Source organism: Condylura cristata, unplaced genomic scaffold (assembly GCF_000260355.1).
Source record: "Condylura cristata isolate star-nosed mole 26May11 unplaced genomic scaffold, ConCri1.0 scaffold00004, whole genome shotgun sequence".
In the NCBI taxonomy this organism is placed as follows: domain Eukaryota; kingdom Metazoa; phylum Chordata; class Mammalia; order Eulipotyphla; family Talpidae; genus Condylura; species Condylura cristata.
Genome location: NW_004567105.1, coordinates 3024322 through 3045639, shown reverse-complemented (window position 1 = coordinate 3045639; position 21318 = coordinate 3024322). Strand labels below are relative to the sequence as shown.

General features: G+C 38.7%; 1 protein-coding gene across 1 annotated transcript in view; it reads right to left on the bottom strand.

Moving 5' to 3' along the window:
* Positions 1-21318, bottom strand: part of MKL1 (megakaryoblastic leukemia (translocation) 1) — a 148132-nt gene that overhangs the window by 61798 nt on the left and 65016 nt on the right. The window lies entirely within an intron of this gene.

The following is a 21318-nucleotide window of genomic DNA, read 5'->3' as shown; positions in this document are numbered from 1 at the left end:
AGTTGAAGCCACAGGTTGGGATGATACGGGTTAGGATAAGACAAACTGGTCACCTAGCCTTAGGAAATAATGACATTTACAGACTTAAAGCATAGAACGAAGAGAAGACTGTAAGAAAGACTGAATAGTGGGCAGGAAAGTACAAGGCAAACTAACAACAGAGTGGTATCTATAGTTTAGAGGCCCAGAGCTAAACACCTTTCCCATCTGGGGGAATCCTGCTATGCAGCAAAGGCAGCCAGCGGAAATGTGGTCTGTGTATCTGTAATCTGACACCTAGCTCACAATAACCTAAGACCAGGCAGTTCATGCCTCCTACCAGGACTCTGAATATTCGAAGAATGGCATAAAGGTGGACAATATACTCAGAAATTGTCCATGGCACTGGCATGGACCAGTGGCAGTGTGAATGGTAGCAAACCTTTGTTGGAGACCAGGCCTGCAACAGAGGCAGAGAAGGTCCAGTGAGTAGGGCCAGGGACAGAACCCTCGGTAGGCTGATCCCATGACAAAGGTCTTCATGATGTCTCACCTTGCTCAGTTTCTGATCTTTCAGATCCAGATCCTTCTTATGCTTAGATGAAGTAAGATTACACAAAGTAGCACAGAATGAGGAGAGCACAGAACAGGATCAGATGCCAAGGAAAGGTCATGTAAGAGGAGGCCTAAGAGGCCCGCTACATAGGCTGACCAGTATGTCAGTGTCAATCTACATAAAATCATCTTTCACATGTTATCTCCTTCCATCTTTACAACACCTTCAGAGGACAATAAACCAAATACAGCACATTTGTTTTAAGAATGAACAAAATGAGGCTAAAAGAAATTATAAGGATTGCTTATAATTACATAATTGTTTTTACTATCCAAGGATTCCCTTAAGAAATTTACTTCACAGATGCTCAGTAAAAGAGACAGTAAAAGTCTATACTAACTCTTACAGTGAATGTTTACTGGCCTAGATGATGCCCACATATGGTTCCCAGTTTCTTCAGTTTTGTAATAGAGTACATCTAAAGAGAATCTTAACAAAAGAACCAGAATCTTTGTAGTAAACCACCCAAAAACACACTTCAAGGAAGACCAAGCTCCTTGCCATCTCCCATCCACGGCTCATTCAGGTTGCCTTGGTCATAACTAAAGAATACATCATCAGCTACAAGGATTCCTCAGGTGGAAGAAGGGATCTTCTATCCCGGACCATGACAAGCACTGTGGGAATGAGAGGTTGAGAGCTTTCAAAAGAAGATGGCTATTTCTCAACTTCATTCCTTTGGGATATGTCACAGCCAGGAAGGGGAACTGGGAAAAGCAGCTTTCACAAGCTGCCAAAATCGTGTTCTAGTCCCAGGAGATAATTAGCCAATGAGGTCTTGTGGAGTTGATGTAATGTTGGCAGAGGTTAACATTTTATGGCTGAACATGTAGCCTCTTGATATTTAGCTGCAGGGCTAAAAGGGATGACATCCTGAAAAGCCAAGAAACTTATAACATCACATTTAGCAATCTGCATCTTAAAAATAATTTGTAAACTTTAACTGATCCATCTTTATAATGAATAGTTTACAAGAACATTTGTGAAACTGCAAGTTCTCTAAATCTTATCTTTTTTGCTAGGAAAAAAGATTTCTACTAACTCCAAAGAACAGAATTTAGAAAGTAACAAAAGCTGAAAGTAACAAAAGAAAGAGGGAAGTATTCCAAGGAATAAAGTCTGTCTGTAGCACTTTAATCCCACTAGCAGCATACCCAGTTTGAAGCTGTCTGACATTCTTATGAAGACAAATTTTGAAACTGAGTACATTAGCCAAGAGCTTTCAGGAGCACCACATCTCACAAAAATCACCTTCTTGACCCTAGGTAGGCAACCCGAGATGTGGGAGGCCTGCAATCAGTGTTCCCGGAGCAGAGGTGTTCATACGTTAACACTCTTGGCTTGAGCTTTAGGCTGTCACATTTCAAAATTAATGCTTGCCATGTTAATAAAGTGTAAATTATTTGACTTAAATATAATCTTCCAAAACCTAGACAAAACGAAGTACCTTAAAATCAAAAAAAATAAATCAGTGATCAATTAGCATACAGAGATCGTGCTTCAAACATATGCTAGCTCCTTGCTGGCAAAGTAAAGCCCAAGCTTCCACAGAAGTGCATCTAGTGACAGAGATACAAATATTCTGCAGTTAATGTGTCTTGACAACTTCACAATAAAGAGAATCACGTTTCTCAAATTGAATGAGGGAAAAGGCTTTCTTTAAAAAAAGGATAAAAAAAATCCTCTATATAGGTTCTGTGAGCAATTATTGAGTTGGAGGACCTAGATTCTAAAAGTCCTAGGAGATACTCTTCCCATCTCTAAAATTACACATTCCTTTTATGCATTCATTAACACATATTTATTCAGCACTTAGTATTTATCAAACTGCTAGATAAAAAATGGTAAAACAAAATCATAGAGTTTATTATCTAGTGAGGAGATGCACATTAAGCAAGCCAAATGAATCCCACAGATACATAATCTCAAAGTGTTAGTACATGAAGAATGAAAAAATAGGGTAGAGTGTGCTGAGTGCTGAGACCTGAAGGACATATGGAGTAAATAAAGCAGGTTGGAAAATGAGGAAGAAGGCTAGGAGGAGGAATCCTAGAAAGCAACAGGGAAAAGGAGAGGGGTAGAGACCTAGAGGAAGTACCACAATGGAACCGGGCGCGACAGGAAACCTCCCTGGCATCCCGTGAGGACATGTACTGACGACTTAAAGATCTGAAGATATTATCTAAGTTCTATTCTAAACTAGAATATGGTCCCTGTGCAGGTGGGAATCACTTATTTTTCTAGATTCTCAAATGCTTTTCATTGTAAAAACCTATTCATTCTATGACTACATCCAAAAAATTCTTTTTCTTTAAATTTATGAAAGGTTCTAAAATCACTCATACTAACCACCTTAGTTAGGGCTAAACATAAATTTACTAAAATGGCATATGTAATCATTTCATCTGGCTTTTTACACAGCATAATGTTTTGGGAAGTTACCCACGCTTCTGAGTGCATCAGTAGTTTATTATTTTTAAATAATAATAGTTCTCCACTTTACGGACATACTAGTATCCATTTACCTACTGATGGACAGCTAGGTTATTTCCAGTTTGGGATCATTAAGAAAAAAGCTAAGCTAAATGTTTCCTTCATTTAAATAACTATGTAAAAAAACCATTCTACTGTAATATTAACAATCTTCTGGTAGAATTTTATGGTAGAATTTTTTCTTAGGAAAAACGAACATAAATGTACTCCTTGAGAAAAAGGAATAGGTGGCCATTATCACTCATATACACACAGCAAAATGGTTCCATTTCTCTTAGGTAAAGATCCACAAATAGGATTGCTGATTTATATGGTAAAATGCTTTGCTTAACTTTAAGAAATAACAAATTGTTTCCCCAAGCAGTTATACCATTTTACATTCCACTAGCAGTAGGAAGTTTCAGCTGTCCCACATCCCACATCCTTGCTAACACTTGGTCCTGTTAGTCATTTTAGTTTTAAATCTCTGAGTGAACGTGCAGTGGGGTTTCTCATTGTGGCTTTAATTTGCATTTCCCTGATAGCCAATGATGCTGAGCATATCGTTATGTGTTTATTGGCTTTTGTATATTTTTTGAAGTGTCTAACAGTTTTTTTCTCACTTTTATTAGGTTATCTTATTAAGTTTTAACAGTTTGTTTTTGAAAGTTTTTTTTTTTTTAATTTCACTTATTTATGCATACAGAACTGAGGTACAGGCCAAAGGGGCCAAAGATGCACAGGGTGTGGGGACTCACCAGAGACAGATTCGGGAGCAGAACAGGCAGATGGAAGAAGTACACTGCTGAGGGGAGCAGCGGGCGGGTCGGGAGAGGTCTGCCCAGGGATCGAACTTGCACTGAAGCAGCTGCCACTAACTAGCTTGCAGTGCTGCATCCTGTTGCACCACCAGGGAGGGCTAAGTTTTAATAGTTCTTTATACATTCTAAATATCAGATTTAGTACTGGAAATATTTTTTCCCACTTATAACTTGTCTTTTCATTTTCTCAATGTAGAGAAGAGTTCAACATGGTAAAGTCCAATTTAAGAATTTCCTTTCATAGTTCATGCATACTTTTTGTGTCCTTTAGCTTTTACATTTAGATCTGTGAGCCATTTCCAGTGACTCTTTTTAAAGTGCAGGATAAGGGTTCCCCCAACCCCCCTTTTATATTTTTGGTATACAAATAGTTCTAGCATTCTTTGTTGAAAATATTTCACTTCCTGGTTTATCAACTTTTATTTAAACCAGAGAAAGAAAAATAAGTCTACTTCTAAATACTCAAGATCACGGTCTTTTCAGCAAAACAGACAACACCTCTCCCCAGCCCCTGCATCTCCCACATTAGAGCATCCAGGCCTAAATACTGTGTTACACTGGCTCATAGAAGCAATTTAACTTCCAGAACCGACACCCCCTCCCCAGAAAAAGTATTTTTCTGAAGCTACTACATGAGTTCACAACAAAGGTGAAGAAACAAGAGCCTCATCATTTCCCCATGATCCTGTGCTGGATATATCCTCACTCATATTTGTTCAATATAATTTCAGACAACATCAACAGAATCAACTAGACTTCCACAACAGAGAGAGGTGCAAGGAGGTGCAGAAAGCAAGGCTTGAAACTCAGGACACAGGGTGCTCAAGCTAGGTGACCTCAGGTAAGTCATCTACCTAAGACTGTTGGTCCTCTATAAAATGAAAGTTTGCCTCAGGTTGTCTCCACAATCCCTTTTCTAGTTAAGGGCAGTCAATTTTGTTCTTTCTTCCAAAAAGCAAGAAAAATGTCCCCCTAATGTGTCAATTTGTGAACATTTACCAAATGACCAATACTGCATTAGGAGTAAATTTTAATTTTTGTTTGCTTCCTATTTTATCCAAAGAGTTCATACTAATTAGACAACAAATAATCTTTTTAATCATTTTATCTTGACTCCTGATTTTATCATTTTAAGCAAGGCTTATTGCCCAGGAAATAAACCAACAAATCATCTTTATTTTCCTTGTTCACTTCAACAATAAAGTCAATAAAAATAAAACACCTGTTGTAAGAACACTTCTCAAGTTTAAACTGCACCTGAGGTTTTTGCTTTCACACATTGGGGCGGAGTCTGCAACTGTGCAGCCCTAACAAGTTCTGGGCGACACAGATGACGCCTGTCCCTGAACAGCGCGGTGCAGACTGCGCTTCATCACAGTGTGTGCTGGGGCAGCCTAGCTAATGTTCACACACATTTTCAATACTCTACACAACCAAGTATTTTTTTTACAAATAAGTTTTATGGCACTGGTTTGAGGAATATGATCCAAGTGATTCTCAAGAGTATACACTGAGACAAAGGTTAAGAAAATCAAGAGCAATTAACATTTTAATTCATAAACAAGCGTGACTCAAGTTTTATTTACAAGGCAAAAATGAGGCAATATGAATTCTAACTTTCTGATACACAGAGTTGATGAACTATTAATAACTAAAATGTTTTATATTAGTACCATTATTTTGTGTCTATGAGAAGTCACATTATTCTTATCCATCATAAAAAAAAAGTGTGTTTTCAGTTTATAAAAAGCTCTAAAATGTTCAGCAGATTGAGAATAAATAAGTTAGTGTGCACAGGAAGGATCTACAGTTTTGCCAAGAACATGACCTAACACAAACTGCAAAGATAAATTTAAGTAAATCTTACAAAGCAGAAACAAAGGCAAAAATGTAAAAAGGTCATTGGGAACCACGTAGATGGGATGGGGTGTCTTCCTTCCACGCACTGGCCAGTGAAAAGCCTTGACTGCCAAGGTCTCAAGCCAACAGCTCTGGCTTCGAGTCCAAGTCATTGGACTTGCAGCATTTTCTTCATCTCTCAATTGTACTTACATGTATGTGTGTGTACACACAGGGACTCTCACTCACTATTTAACATGGTTTTTTCTGAATACAAAATAAGTATTTATCTGCTAATGACAGGAAAACTCAAAGTGGAGAGGGAAAACCCCTATGAAATCCCATTACCCAGAGAGAGCTACAATTAATATTGTGGTGTAGATCTTTACATACAGCCATTTTTTTTTTGAGATTATAAGGACATATGGTAAACATTTTCCCACATCAAATAATTTTTGATACATTAATTTTCAATCATATGAATGCATACTAAGTTTTTAAACCAATTTTCTACTGTTAAACTTCAGGTTTTGTTTTGTTTATCATAACAAATAATACTACCATGAGCATCCTTACTATAAATTTAATGTATTTTTAAAAATTTCCTTAGAACAAATTCTCAGAAGACATCTGTTAAATTTTTGTGAATGTTGTCAAATATCAAGACACTTGTGGCAAGTTATCAGAATATCCAAGAAGTAAAAGAACTACCTGCATCTAACCATACTCAAAATCCCAACAACAGAAACCAAAAATCACAATGACACCAAAAACAAAACACTATGTGCCAGGAACAATTACATTTCTATACATTTTATACATATTAACTCATTTAATACTTATGACAACTTACTACTGCCACTGCCACCACTACTATTACTATTTTATAGAAGAATAGGCACTGAGAGGTTAAAGAATTTGTCCAAGGTTACCTAGCTAGTTAATAGCAGAGCTAAGAAGACTTAGTTCCACAGTTCATGTTCTAAAACACTGTACCTCAAAAGCTTTTGTTTACGTGAGCTGTATCTATCAATACTTGATATATAAAAAATTAAAACTGAAAATATTTAAGTATTTCTTTTTAAAATAGCAATAAATCTATTATAAATTAATATAAACAATATTTTTAGGAAAAGAAAAACTTCAAAACCACCAAAAAATCGTAAAAACAGAATGCCATGTTTTTACTAATTTTGCAAATCTCACTAAAGGTAATTTACTTAAATGACAACTCAATTTTTATACCTGGATTCTACATTCAATCTGTTGATGTATTGTTCATCATGTGGTTCTAGAAAATCACACTGTACATGCATGAGAGGACAGTAGGAAAGGGTAAGTGACATTTTGGGATAAACATGCAGTGTTTTGTGTCACATCCCTGAGGCCTCAGGGATGCCCAGGCCCTTGGCTCACCACCACGCTCCCCAACAGCACATGCTGCACCAGAGCGCTCAAAGGCGTGGTCTCAGACATGCCTGTCTGTTTGGCAAATAACTTACTCCAGTGAGGAAAAAAAATCCCAGAGTTATTAACAGGGCCCTTCCTGGTGGCGCAATGGGTTAAAGCACTGCACTCTGAAGCTACCTCACCACTGGAGCATGAATTCGATCCCTAGCCAGGTTGCTGACCCACAGGGCGCATCAGACCTCTCCTGTCTCCCTGCTACTCCCCTCAGCATGGATTTCAGTACATCTGCCTGTTCTACTCCCCACTCCGTCTCTGGTGAATCTTCTCACTCCCCACACCTTTGGCATGTACCCCAGTTCTGTATCCATAAATAATTTTTAAAAAAGAAATTATTAATTGCATACAATGTACCAGGTACCTTCCTTACAGATGCTGAAAATCAGCAGAAACAAGAGAGGAAAATCCCACAAACTGAGGTGTTTACTCTATGAGGGGGAGACAATAAACAAATCACATGTTCTATCAGATTAAGAAGATAATGATAAAAATAAAATAAAAGCACAATTTAAAGAAATAGGGCATTGCATTCAGGAAAAGTCGGGGGAGGGGGGAAGAAAACATATGAACAAAGAGATGAAGAAGCAAAGCATGAGATTACCCAGGAAAGTGTCCCAGGTGAAAGAACCGCCTGACTAGAGCCCTGAACAGGGACATCCTTAGGCATGTAGGCACAGCATGGGGGCCAGGAGGCGGGGACACAGCAGTTAGAGAGGAAGAGGAGTACTGGACTGGGGGCTGACAGCTCACATAGGACCTTGCAGGCACACTAAGAACTTGGACCTCTTTAGTGCATGAGAACTACCGGCAAGTTCTGCATATGCTGTGACTTTCATTTTAAACAGTGAAGTGCTATTTAAAGTAAAAAACCCGACTTTAGATAGGATTCTCTTATTGTGTGTCCTGAAGCCTCTCTGAGCCAGTTTTCCTCCTCTGCATAATGTAAAGATACAGATAATTCAAAGAGCTGCTGTAAAGACTAAATAAAATAATAAACAGAAGTTTTAATATAAAAATTTCACTAGGGAACTTATTTTCACTATGTAATTGCCACAGAGTCCTCTCTTTAAGGCCCTTTGTACCTACTGCTACCACTACCCAATTTATGTGGCTCTGCTGTGAGACCAGGGGCACCTCAACCCCAAGCATCATGACTTCTGTCAATTCTGCTCTTGACCTGTTGACAGCAGACAGAAATGTTTTCTGTTGCTGTTAATGGAAGGAGTTTTTAGAATATACTGCCCTTGTTATTATCGAGAAAATTCTTTAAAAAAAAAAAGATGTATTTATTTATGCATACAGAACTGGGGTACAGGCCAAAGGTGCAGGGATGGTGAGAGGATCCACCAGAGACAGAGTGGGAGCAGAACAGGCAGAATGACAAAGTACACTTCTGAGGGGAGCAGCGGGCAAGACAGGAGAGGTCTGCTGCACCATGTGGAGTATAGCACCCTGGCCAGAGAGCGAAACATGTGCCGAAGCAGCTGGGGCTAGCTTCACAGTGCTATGCCTCAACCCTTTGCGCCACTAGGGATGACCCTATAGAGAAAATTCTTTCAAAAATAATGTATGTGTGTATCATAAAAGTAAAGTCCCCCACTCCTCACCCCCAAAAAAACAAAACATGAGACTCATCTGTTTAATTTGGCACTGTTTTAGTAAAAAGTGAAAACTATGGTTCATGGTCTTGACATCTTGCCTCATACAAATGGGAACAAAAGAGAGGGAAAAAAGACAGAGGCACATGAATTCAAATTCCTTTGATCTGAGTAATAAGGGGACCCCAGATAAATCAGTGAGTCAGAGAAAGGCCGGTAAGATGTAGTCCAGAATACTGATGACAACAGCTGTCTGCCCGCCTACCTATCTGAGATCACCATCAGGTATGAGATCATCACCCATGCCAGAGAAGGCAGGGCAACATAGAGGTCCACCTGAGAATAGGGAGTCTGAAGCCTCTGACTCTGTGTCTCAGGGGCAGGACCACCAGTTTTTATCAGCCCTCTTAAGATGTGAGTCAGTCAGAAAACCAAGATCTGCAGAGAAAAGTATGAACTGTCTTACATATCAAAGGCCTCTGATGGCTTCTCTGTAAGTAGAATAGAACAGTACTGGCAGTAGAGTAAGAAATTCTCTCTCCATCTTTGCCACTAGCTACTTATTATATGACTTCAGGAAATATATTAATTTCAATGGGCCAATTTCCTCATCTTAAATATGGGAAAGGATAAGACAAGGCATATAGTTTTCCTCAAGCTCTAACATATTTTGAATAGAAACTGTTTTTTAAAGCCCACAAGAAAATTCAGAGTGTGAAGAAATAATTTTTAAAAAGTAGGTATTCTAGGGCCCTCCCTGGTGGCGCAGCGGGTTAAAGCACAGCACTGAGAAGCTTAAGCCACTTCCGCATGAGTTCGATCCCTGCCTGCCTGCCCCAGAGGAGATCCACATGGTGTGGCAGACCTCTCCTGACCCGCCCGCTGCTCCCCTCAGCAGTGTACTTCGTAGATCTGCCTGTTCTGCTCCCCACTCTGTCTCTGGTGAATCCTCTCACCCTCCGCATCTCTGGCCTGTACCCCAGTTCTGTATGAATAAATAAATCTTAAAAAAAAAAAAAAGTAGGTATTCTAAAGGTTCTGGCACTTTTCATCAATTCTATAGACCTCAACTGAAGCGAACCCCAACAGTAGGCCTTCCTTAAAGAACTAAAGTGTTACCAAAAAGGACAAAAGTTATCTACCCATCATCTTCCTTCAACCTTAATTTTATTTGCTGCTCCCCTCTTCCTAACCTGTACTGTTATAATAAGACAGGCAAGTCAGAGGCAAACTGTAATGATCATGGAACTAGAAAGCAAATACACAAAAGTTAAATATGGACATGAGAATAAATGAGCTGAGGAAATATTTTACATCATTAATTATCAACTACTTAATAATTTTAATAGTATGCCTGGGTATAAAACATAAAAGATTCAAAAAGTACATACAGTTAAAAGGAAACAAAGCAATTTTCTAAGAAATAAATCAAAGAGAGCACGTAAGCAGACTTCAGTTCATACAGCTGTAACACATACAGTGTCCCATATATCCTTTTGCATGTATGGAGTATTCCATAATCATAGTAAATTTAAAACAGAACTCAAGTTATTTTGCAGAACATAAAGCCTCTTCTATCCCAATCCCCAAGCTCTCCATCCCCTTCCCTGAAGCAGTCACAGCTACCAACTTCTTACAGTCCTTCCAGAGATTATCCTCTACACAGATATGGGTGCAGTGGGGGTGGTGGGTAGAGTATGTGTGTCAGGGTGCAGTGTGTCTCTGTGCATTTGTGGGTGGGTGGGTATGCACAAATATGTGCACAGGAGAAACAGAAAAAACAGACTCCTGGACTGTGCTTCATCAAGATCTGATGTATGTCATAAGACCAAAGCACACCTCTAGAACTGCTTCAACCCATCTCTCTCCTCCTCAGCTCACTGTTGTAGAATTATAAATCAGTAAGATGACTGCACTGGTTGGGTGCTGCTCAAAGCCTTATGTGTTTGGCTGGAGAGATGAATCTAGCATTTTCCTATTCAAAACACCATAATCAATCTGTGCCCCAATATTTCCTAGTCTTAGCTTCAGTAACCCCAAATGTCCATTTCAGAGCAGTGGCTATCTAATCACAATGATGTAGACAAGTTTCCACAATGGTGCCAGATGCTTTAGTTCTCTAATTGTGGCTTCATGGAACATTCAACCTGAACAGCGCACATCACAGAAAGACACACAGTGCACACTGCAGGTCCTAAAATATGGAAAAGTGTCTATCTGAAAGTCACAGCAATAACAGCCATCAGTTTTGGACAAGAGCTGGGTTAAGACACAGAATGATGGTTGGAGGACTCATTTCTTTCTTTCTCTCTTTTTTCTTTAAAAGAATTCATTTCTTAATGCAAGAACAGATGTCAAAATACTCTGACTTAAAAGGCTTGTGCCTATTTAGGGCAAGTGTGCCAAATTAGATTTCTTTAGTCATTAAAACAACAACTTACCAAAGGTGTATGTATATACTGTGTGCCAATTTTAGGAGCCAATAAATAGGAAAAAATATTGCCTCTGACAGGTAAAAATGGTAAATGTCTACACTGCAATGATGATTATGAGCAGAAACAGGAGAAAGGGCTGGCCAAGGAGGGAGGTTGCTCAGAAAGGCAATATCTAAACTGGATCTCATAGGGTCAGTGTGACACCATCAGCGAGAAAGAGGATGAAAGTCTATGTGTAAATATATCTCACCAAAATCTCCAAGATCCAAATAAGAAGTAAAACTATTAATAAATATACAAAGTACCCTGGAACTTCCCATCACATTCAGCATCCTAACATTTAATTAAGGGTTAAAAACTCTGAATCTTGAACTTGTCAAAGGCTTAATTACTTTAAAGGACCTCATTAAAAATAGCTTGAAGGTCCAAATATTTTATTGTGGGAAAATGTGTAATACATAAGATGGTCTAAATGTCTTGACTTTTTGGGTAGAATGATCAACTTTTAGCTTACTAAGGAGTTTTTTATTTTTCCCCTATCATAAACAGAACTCATACCACTGCTACAACCATGCATAATGGCTACAGCTTTGGAATAAACAAAATGAATACAATATTAAGTTTTTGAACATGTAACCACCGCAAGTACTAGAGAAATCGGACTGCTATTACTCCCTTTTATATGTAAGTTTCTCTATTTATATTAAGATAGGCAAAAGAAAGAGGTCAACCCACATACTCTTCTCCACAGAATTTTCATTCTCCCCTAGCCAACACCCTTGTCAAGTTCACCTTCACTTGTTTTACATACTATTATCCTTTGAAAGTTTTATGAACTAACTAGTCCAACAGATGGGTGGCTAGTCCTGCCCGGCATATGCTGTAGTAAAAACAGCTCTCAAGAAAGACAAGAGAATATTAAGTCCTTTTCCTTATCAGTCTGGCAATGAGACTCCCTTAGGAGAAAGCAAACAATTTTTTAACCTTTATTAAGAAAAGCAATAAACAGATGATCTGTAAGTAACAAGGTCATCAAAGACGGAAAAAACAGATCAAATGCTAATGTCTACCCCCTAACATAAAATTTGAACTTGCTCACCCATCTAGAATACAAGTGGGAGTGAGGGAAGTCAGTTTAAGTGGGAACTATTTCATCAAAAATGAAACAGATGGGAAAATTCAGACAGGCATACTATCTTGTTTAGAATACAAACTCTGAGAGATCTGTGGGAGGAAATGAAGCAGCAACCTGGAACACACAGCATTTATGAACAGAAAACTCAACTAATGAGTGACTTGTCACTTTGCTATTTGTAATAGCAGAAAGAACAGAATGAAAGCAGTATCTTTTCTGTTTGCTTCTTCCCTATCCATAAAACATCAGATAGCATCTGATCCCACCTTCAGATGGGTATCTATATCTTCCAACTTACTACTTAAGTGCTCCCACAGGAGAGCAGAGACTGATTCTGCCAGAGACAGTATGTGTCAGAACCCAGAAGTCTGATGCTCCTTCGAGTGGAGAGAGAAAAGGTCCCCAAATGCCACTTGTATGAATCTTTCAAGATACATTCTGAAATACGAAAACATTACAGACTACATTTTAGCAGAAGTCTAAAAATAACAAAAGAACATTCCCTATTTTTAGATATCTAAAGTACAAGTTTAAAAACACTAAAAGTAAAAGAAACCATTAAAAACAAGCTAGAATTCTAAAAATTTTTTAAAGACACTTTGAATCAGGAAAACTATTTCCAGAGGTAGAATCTAAAAAAATTCGGTTCTTTCTGCTGACTGTCTCCTGCTCAAACTTCCCAAGCTCCGAAATGTAGAGTACCAACCCTATGTGTTATCAAGATAGTTCTGCAGAGCCAAGACATGATGAAGAAGGTTAAACCACAAAGGAGGAATAACAGCTAAGGAAACATTTTAAATATGTAAAAGTAGAGTACACATTCGTGATTAAAGATAGGAAAATGTAAAACAATAAAAGCAAGTTAATTATCCTTCATTAAAAGCAGAGGTACAAAGGGCAACAAATACTCAGTGAAGAAGACATGTAGCTTTCCTTTACTTGCATAGTCGTGGCACTGAACAGTCAGCCTTAAGATCAGTTAGCATCTAACTCCAAGTTAAGTCTGAATAACTAGAATTTACAACTCAAAAAAGTACCTTCTACAATAAAAGCCTGAACATGTAATGCCTCACCGGACAGCGCACACTTGCCCCACCCATCTCACACTCTCCCTCCATCCAAGCCCAGTACAAATATGCTCGATCTGTTCAAATAAGTCTATGACAAATTGGCTTTACGGGAAATGTAGGAATTAATTACCTGACTGTACAGCCAGCATTAACATCTCAGGTTCCAGTAGGGTCATGACAGATTCTTCTCAGAAACAGCCCTCCACAGATAAAATGAAAAAATTCCAAGTATCAGAAGAAAGATATCGTCTTGAAAGGTGACCAAAAGCTTTCATAAATTCAATCTCAAGGCTTCTGCTCAAGTCAGACTGCAAAGCTCACTCCCCTTCTCAATGCAGTCACCAATTATCCACACTTCAGACAAGTCAAGATGGCACAGAGTTGAATTACTGCCGACAGGAAACCAAAAAGCGCTCAAGTTAAGGCAGATGAAGTGTGGTTAGAACAGTGAGTGAGCTCCTCCCCTTGCTATTCGTGGCTGGGGGAGTGGAAAGACATACAGAGACTTTCCGAAAACAGATCAACTGCTGTTTTTCCTCTCTTTTAAAGAAGAAAAGATGAGGTTTTCTCAAAATCTTACTAGAACAGACTGCTGCTAATAATGCTGCTGGGAGCGAGATTAAGCACAATCCAAACAAGTCACTCTGGTGGAATAAACAGCCCGTTTCTGACCCATTCATAAAAGGTGGAGATGGGGATGCGGCACAGGAAACAACATATACACACACACACATATGTACGGTGATTTCTTCTTTGAAAAAGAGTTCCAACGGCTTTTTCATCTGTGATATTTATAGATAACGAGCTAAGGAAGTTGCATATTTAACTACAGAAGCTGAACTATTTCTCCACCCCCACTCCAATTAAAATATCTGTTTCAAAAAGTCATCTGAATACATTCCGGGGCTGTAATCTGGCTTTCAGATCTGCCAATCCCCTGAAAGAGCCCCTTCCTCGTGCCTATGTGAGCCACGTGACCTGTGAACAGCTTACTGGTGTTACTTCACTTTTCTAAAATGCTTATTGATCTTACTGGGTGCATGGAACATATAAGAAGAAAGTTTGAACACAGTAAGAATTTTTCTTTCCTGAAAGAAATTTCAATTCTTTTTCCAAACAAAGCAGGCTCTTCTATAAAATAACGAACATGGGCATTTTTAAACTTCCATTGCAAAAACAAAAACCTTTACAACGATTTCATTTATCCAAATGAAAATCCTTTACAACGATTTCATTTATCCAAAATTAAAAGCTCATTCATTTCCTTTACAGTAGGTTTCTACTACTGGCTAATATTCATTACAAGAATATTAGGATGCCTTTTGGCATATCTGATTGCCTTTTAAATAGCTGAAAACTAGGAATCCATGTTTGGTATGTTTAGCTAGGATTCCTCATCTTTCTGGTTAAGCAGCAGCCTGTATCTTCAAAGCTTACTGCTACAAACTCAGCCCAGCAAATGCCTTAATGCTTACATAGTCAAACAAATGATAAATGAAAGAACTAAGAGACCTTAAAAGAGAAAATAGTCTCGGGATGACTGAGGGTAATATTCTGTTATTAGAAAAGAGAAAGCAATGCAGATTGGGGGCAGGGGAGATTCTGTGCAAAAGAGAAAAACTTCTTTTCTTTCTCATTCCAAGAACATCATGTATAAAAGAAAAGCCAGAAAAGCCCTATATAGAACTGTGGGAATGACTCAACAGGGAACAGAGTGGCAGCCAGTGTGGGCTGAATGCTGCTCGGGGAAGACAGAAGCATTCTCACTGGTCCCTTCTGGCAGCCACGCCATCAAACTGTCTTAGGGAAAATGGGTAAATTTCAACTCTCAGCTACAGGAGAGTCTGGTCAGCAGTTAAAGGAAAAGCATCCCTGAAAAGGTTGAGTCATTCCTTTGTTCCAATGTGGGTTATACAATTTGCTGTGTGAGAGTTTTTCAAATGCAGTAAGTTCTAACATTCACATACTTACAAGAAAATAAAAGCACTGTAAAATTCCTGCTCAGGACAAGGTAAGAAGGGCAGAGGGCTGTTCCCTTCCTGTGAAAACTTTTCTGCTATAAAAGAGCAGCTACAGGGCGCAGCAGACCTCTCCTGCCCCACCAGCTGCTTCCCTCATCAGTGTGTTTCAGTCAATCCCCCTGTTCTGCTCCCCACTCTACTGTCTCTGGTGACTCCTCGCAGCCTTTCCACCACCCCCCCACACCTCTGACCTGTACCCCATCCAGGTCTAGTGTGCATAAATAAATTTATTTTTTTAAGATTTATTTATTTATGCTTACAGACCTGGGGTACAGGCTGGAGGTGTAGGGTGGTAAGAGGATTCACCAGAGACAGAGTGCGGAACAGGCAGGTCCACTAAAATACACTACTGAGGGAAACAGCGAGCAGGTCAGGAGAGGTCTGCTGCGCTGTGTGGGTCAGCTCCCTGGCCAGGGATCGAACTTGTGCTGCAATGACTTTGGAGTGCTTCATAGTGCTGCGCTTTAACCTGCTGGATCACCAGGGAGAGCCCATAAATAAATCTTTAAAAAGAAACAGCATGACTGTCACAGGTATCTACATTCCACCTCTACAGAGACACTGGCCAGCAGTGGTGGAAGTAACAATAACAGATTACTTGTCAAATAATTTGTGGACTTCTTCACAGCAATTTCACTCCCTTTATCTCATTTAAAAAACTGGAATAAAATGAGCTCAAGAATTGGAAAACAATTTGGGCCTCCCTGGTGGTCTAGGGAGTCACAGCGCTATCAATGCCACAGTTTGTGGTAGTTTTCCTTCTTTTTCAATTTTTTGGATGAGTCTGTATAGAATGGGCACTAGTTCTTTTCTGAATGTTTGGTAAAATTCATTTGTAAATCCATCTGGTCCTGGACTTTTATTTTTGGGGAGGGTTTTGATTACTTCTTCTGTTTCCTTGCTTGTAATTGGTCTGTTTAGCTGTTCTATTTCTTCTTTATTTAGCTTTGGGTGGTTGTAGAGTTGTAGAAATTTGTCCATTTCTGTTAAATTGTCCAATTTTTTTGTATATAGTTGCTCATATTCTCTGATTATTCTCTTGATTTCTGCTGGGTCTGTTGTTATTTCTACTCTTTCGTTAATGATTCTGATTATTTGTGATTAAAGAACTAAATTTTAATATAACCACAATACCATTACCGCACTTAAGTTTTTACAAATCCTTGATATATTAACTATATCATTTGTTTTCCCAATTGTTTGATAAATATTTTAGAGTTGATTTATTCTAAGTGGAGTCCATCAGGAAAATATACTATATTTTATTGATGTGTCTCTTAAATCTCTTTTAATCTATACAGTCTTCATTCTTCTCTGATACACTCAAGTAAATTGGGAGTTATATACAGCAGCTTAATCCAACTCATATTAAATTTTTTCACAAGAATATTTCAGAGGTGCATATTTCACTAATGTGTCCATTCTCTCCAGCCTTGTTTCAATTATAAAACATGCTAATTACCAAATGATTCTTATTCTCCACCTACTCAATTAAGTGTTGACTTCTAAAAAAGCCTTCCCTGAATCTGGCACTCTCCTCACCTTCCTCAGAGCCTCTGTGGGTATGCTAGATAGCCCTCACTTATGTTCCCCTAAAACCCACACCCACCCCATTGCTGCTCTATAGGACACAGCTTAATGCCTGTGCATCAACAAGTCTAGCAGTGTCTGACATGTGATAGAACCTGTCAGAGACACATACCAAATGAAATTTGAAAGTTTTATTTGTCCCAGAAAATTGTAAAGGAAAAGTTCACAACAGCAAAAGAATCCCTGTCTGTGTATAAATAATCTGCTATAATTTTCATTAGAATACACACTAAAGATGTTATTTTAGAAAACTACATGAAGAAAAATGTAAAATTACCCATAGCACTAAAGTACAAGGTTAACATAAATAGAATATCTACAATAATACTCAGGAATATTAAGTGCTAATGACAATAAAAATATCCAAATTTTAAGAAATGAGGAGAAACAGCCTAGCTCACTTACTGCATAAATAATCTTTTAACCATCTATAGCTATCAACCTCACTATAGATGATACCACTTTCTAAGACAGTATGCAGTACAGACAGGTGCACCCAAACTGACAAAGCCTACTGTAGAATTTTTGTGGAACTTCAGAACACTGAAATGTAATCTTATTCCTATGTCCACTTCTGACTTGAACTCTCACAGTGCAAACATGAGTTTACTGTGGTTCAGCTCTACAAAACTCTAATGATCATATCGAAAGTTTATAGGCTAAGTCTCTCCCCCAGATACCTGGTGTTGAGCAAAGTGAAAACACTAAATAGATAACATAATCCAGCACTCAGGCAAGTCACTACAGGTCCTGAGCAGCTTTCATTTCCTGTGACCACAGCCTATTACTAATGAAAAACTCAATCAAGGCCTGCAAACCTGGGAGGAACACATATCAATCACCATAAGTATGCTATTCCCTCCCTCAGGATAGATGAAAACTGTATTTTCGACTAACTTTCCAAAACATTATAAATGGTAAGGACTATGATAACCATAAATAAAAACAACAAATTTGCTCATACCAAATGCCTCAAATAATGTCATTACCCAGTGTCAGTGCCAACAGGGGGCACAAAGCAAGGATTAAGCTGACTGGCCCTAAAGGGCTATATAATGAAGTAGGGTACAAAGCTTATCATCAACAATTAAAAAAAAAAAAGTAAAATACATTACTAAATAAGAGTATGAATAATGAGCTAAACAAGTGTAAAAACAGCAGCGATTAGTTCTGGTTTCAAGAGACTTAGTTTCTTAGAGGAAGGTTAATTGAACTGGTTCTAATTAAGGCACCCGAGTTTATCTTCTTGAATTCCCAGCACCAAAGATTTACAAACCCATGAATCATAAAACAGCAAAGCCAAAAGAAAATTGGTCTTGACCCAATCCAGCCCTTTATCCAGAGTACTTAGTAACACACTAAAAAGACTTCAAATTCCTGATGAGTGTTTACCAGCCTGTTTCTAGAATATTAAAGGCTTTAGCAGGCAAGGAAATGAACTGAATGGTCAAAAACGACAAAACATTTACTGGCTATACACACGTAGAGAAGGATTATTCCTCACTAGTGATCAAAGACAAACTGAACTGAAAACATCAATTCTATCGCATTAGTAAAGTCTTTTGGAAATGAGACTATTAGCTAGCAAGTGATCCCAGTTACTCATACAGGGATGACAGAGGTATAAACCCATCAGACACTTCAGAATGGACAGGGACGATGTTTATTTCTCAAAAACCTCAATTCTAAATGAGGCATACAATAGCCTGGGTGATTTGGCCACTAACTTTTTTCACCTCACGCCTTCCTACCACTCCTCCCTCTCACACTCCCCAGCGATACTGACATATTAGTATTCTTTTAGTTTTTGCCAAGGTTCTGTCAACCTGTCTCTCCCCAGCCCCCTTCTCCATCTCCTGTCTCTGGCCTTGATGTGTAGTGTACTTTCCCTGATAGAGGGCTGCCACCACCAGTCTCATCCTCAAAGAGGTCTTTCCTGAACAGGTCCTCCTCACCCCGCCCCCCAAATCAGATAGTCCTAAAATCTGGGCATTTTCACAGTGGCTGGGAGAGCTCATCTAGAAAATCCTTGACAACCAAGCTTCCAGAAGAACATAAAATAAATCTCTCTCCTTTTCCCAAGAAAATAATGTAATTTGGATAGGAACTGCCCACTCAAAACTCCTCCTTCTCCAGTTAACTAGCACCTCCTGTGCAAAAACTAAAGCACAAAGGGTCTGGTAAGTACCCTACCGGGTAAATACATCATCAGCCCTTTCTTCCACAGGCCACACATGTGGAAAACAAATGAATATTTCCCAAATTTCCTACAAAGGAGAAAAGCCTATGAAAGGGGAATAAATGTGATCTTTTCACTTCCATTCTCTCCAGCTTAGTTCTTTTTACATAACTCTTCCTATTTCACCAAGCAGAGCAATAACAGATGCATACAAACTGTATGGTCATTTATTTCAGAAAAATATTTGGGATTAGAAACAGTAGCTAGAAAATAATTTTTTAAAGGTAACAATTGTAACAGCTTTAGAATACATGAAGCCTCTTAAAACAAAGCTAACAAAAGATGTGCATGATGACCACAGAGAAAATTATAAAACCTCACAGGGAGACCTAACAGGAAATCTTAGTAAACAAAGAAGTATACCTTGTTCACAATAAAATATTCTAAAAATGTTAATTCTTCCCAAATTGTTTACACATTTAATGTAATCCCAATCAAAATTGCAGTGATTTTTAAAATTCAGATGAAAATGCAGAGAACTAATAAGACAAAAGCAGGCACTCTAGAAAAAGATGGGAGAATTTACTTATCCCATGTAACAGAAATTTTTGTTATAGTTAAGACTGTGAAGTAACAGTAAGACAAGGAAACCAATGGAAACAAATAGTGAGTTCAGAAACACAGCCACATTGGCAAGTCCAAGGTATACAAAAAAGATAATCTGCTCATCAATAGGGAATAAAGAGTATGTTCAGTAAATGAGAATTCATTGGGGAAAAAAATAAAACTGGGCCTTACCTTACTCCCATTAAGATAAAATACTTGGGCCCTCCTTGTTGGCACAATGGATTGGGACACAGTACTGCAGGCTAGCAGCAACCACTTCAGTATGAAATCAATCCCCCCGCCCTGGAAGTGACCCACCTGGTGCAGCAGATCTCTCCTGTCTCACCTGCTGCTCCCCTCAGCAGTGTACTTCATCAATCTGCCTGTTTTGCTCCCAACTCTGTCTCTGATGAATCCTCTCACTGCCCCTGCACCTCTGGCCTGTACCCCAGTTCTGTATGCATAAATAAATAAATCTTTTTTTAAAAAGATACAACACTCACTAGCTATAAAAACTTCACATATCTATTAGAAAATCTTAACCAAAGATACCGTGAAGAGAATGAAAAAAGAAAAATAACAGAGATATTAATGACACTTTAAGCAAAACAAGCTAGTTTTTAAAAAATATAAAAAATTCGGCCCTCCCTGGTGGCGCAGTGGGTTAAAGTACAGCACTGAGAAGCTAAAGCCACTTCTGCATGAGTTCGATCCCCACCTGCCCCGGAGGTGACCACATGGCGTGGCAGACCTCTCCCCACCCGCCTGCTCCCCTCAGCAGTGTACTTCGTCTGCCTGTTCTGCTCCCCACTCTGTCTCTGGTGAAGCCTCTCGCCACCCCTTCACCTCCGGCTTGTACCCCAGTTCTGTATGCATAAATAACCTTTAAAAAAAATTCATATCAGTCAGCAAGAAAAAGATACAGAAGAAAAAAATAGGCAAAAGATTTCATTAGGCATGTCACAAAAGAAATCCACATAGCCAATGAACATTAGAAAGGCATTTAACCTCATCAGAAAACAGTGAAGTAAAAGTCAAGAACACCGTTTAAGATACTTTTACCCCTTTACATAAGTACCAACAGAATGGTAAACATTAAAAATCTAACAATTCCAAACATTAGCAATGATACGACGCAAAAACAACTTTCATAACCTGCTGGAGGATATATAAACTGGTACAACAACTTTGGAAAAGAGTTTAGTGATTATTAAAAAATTCCCGGCCCAAGGGAGATGCAAATTAAAACCACAATGAGATACCACCTCACCCCAGTGAGAATGGCACATCTTCAAACAACTAGCAACAATAAATGTTGGCGAGGATGTGGAGAAAAAGGAACTCTCCTGCATTGCTGGTGGGAATGCAAACTAGTACAACCACTATGGAAAGCGGCTGGTAAGTACCCTACCGGGTAAATACATCATCAGCCCTTTCTTCCACAGGCCACACATGTGGAAAACAAATGAATATTTCCCAAATTTCCTACA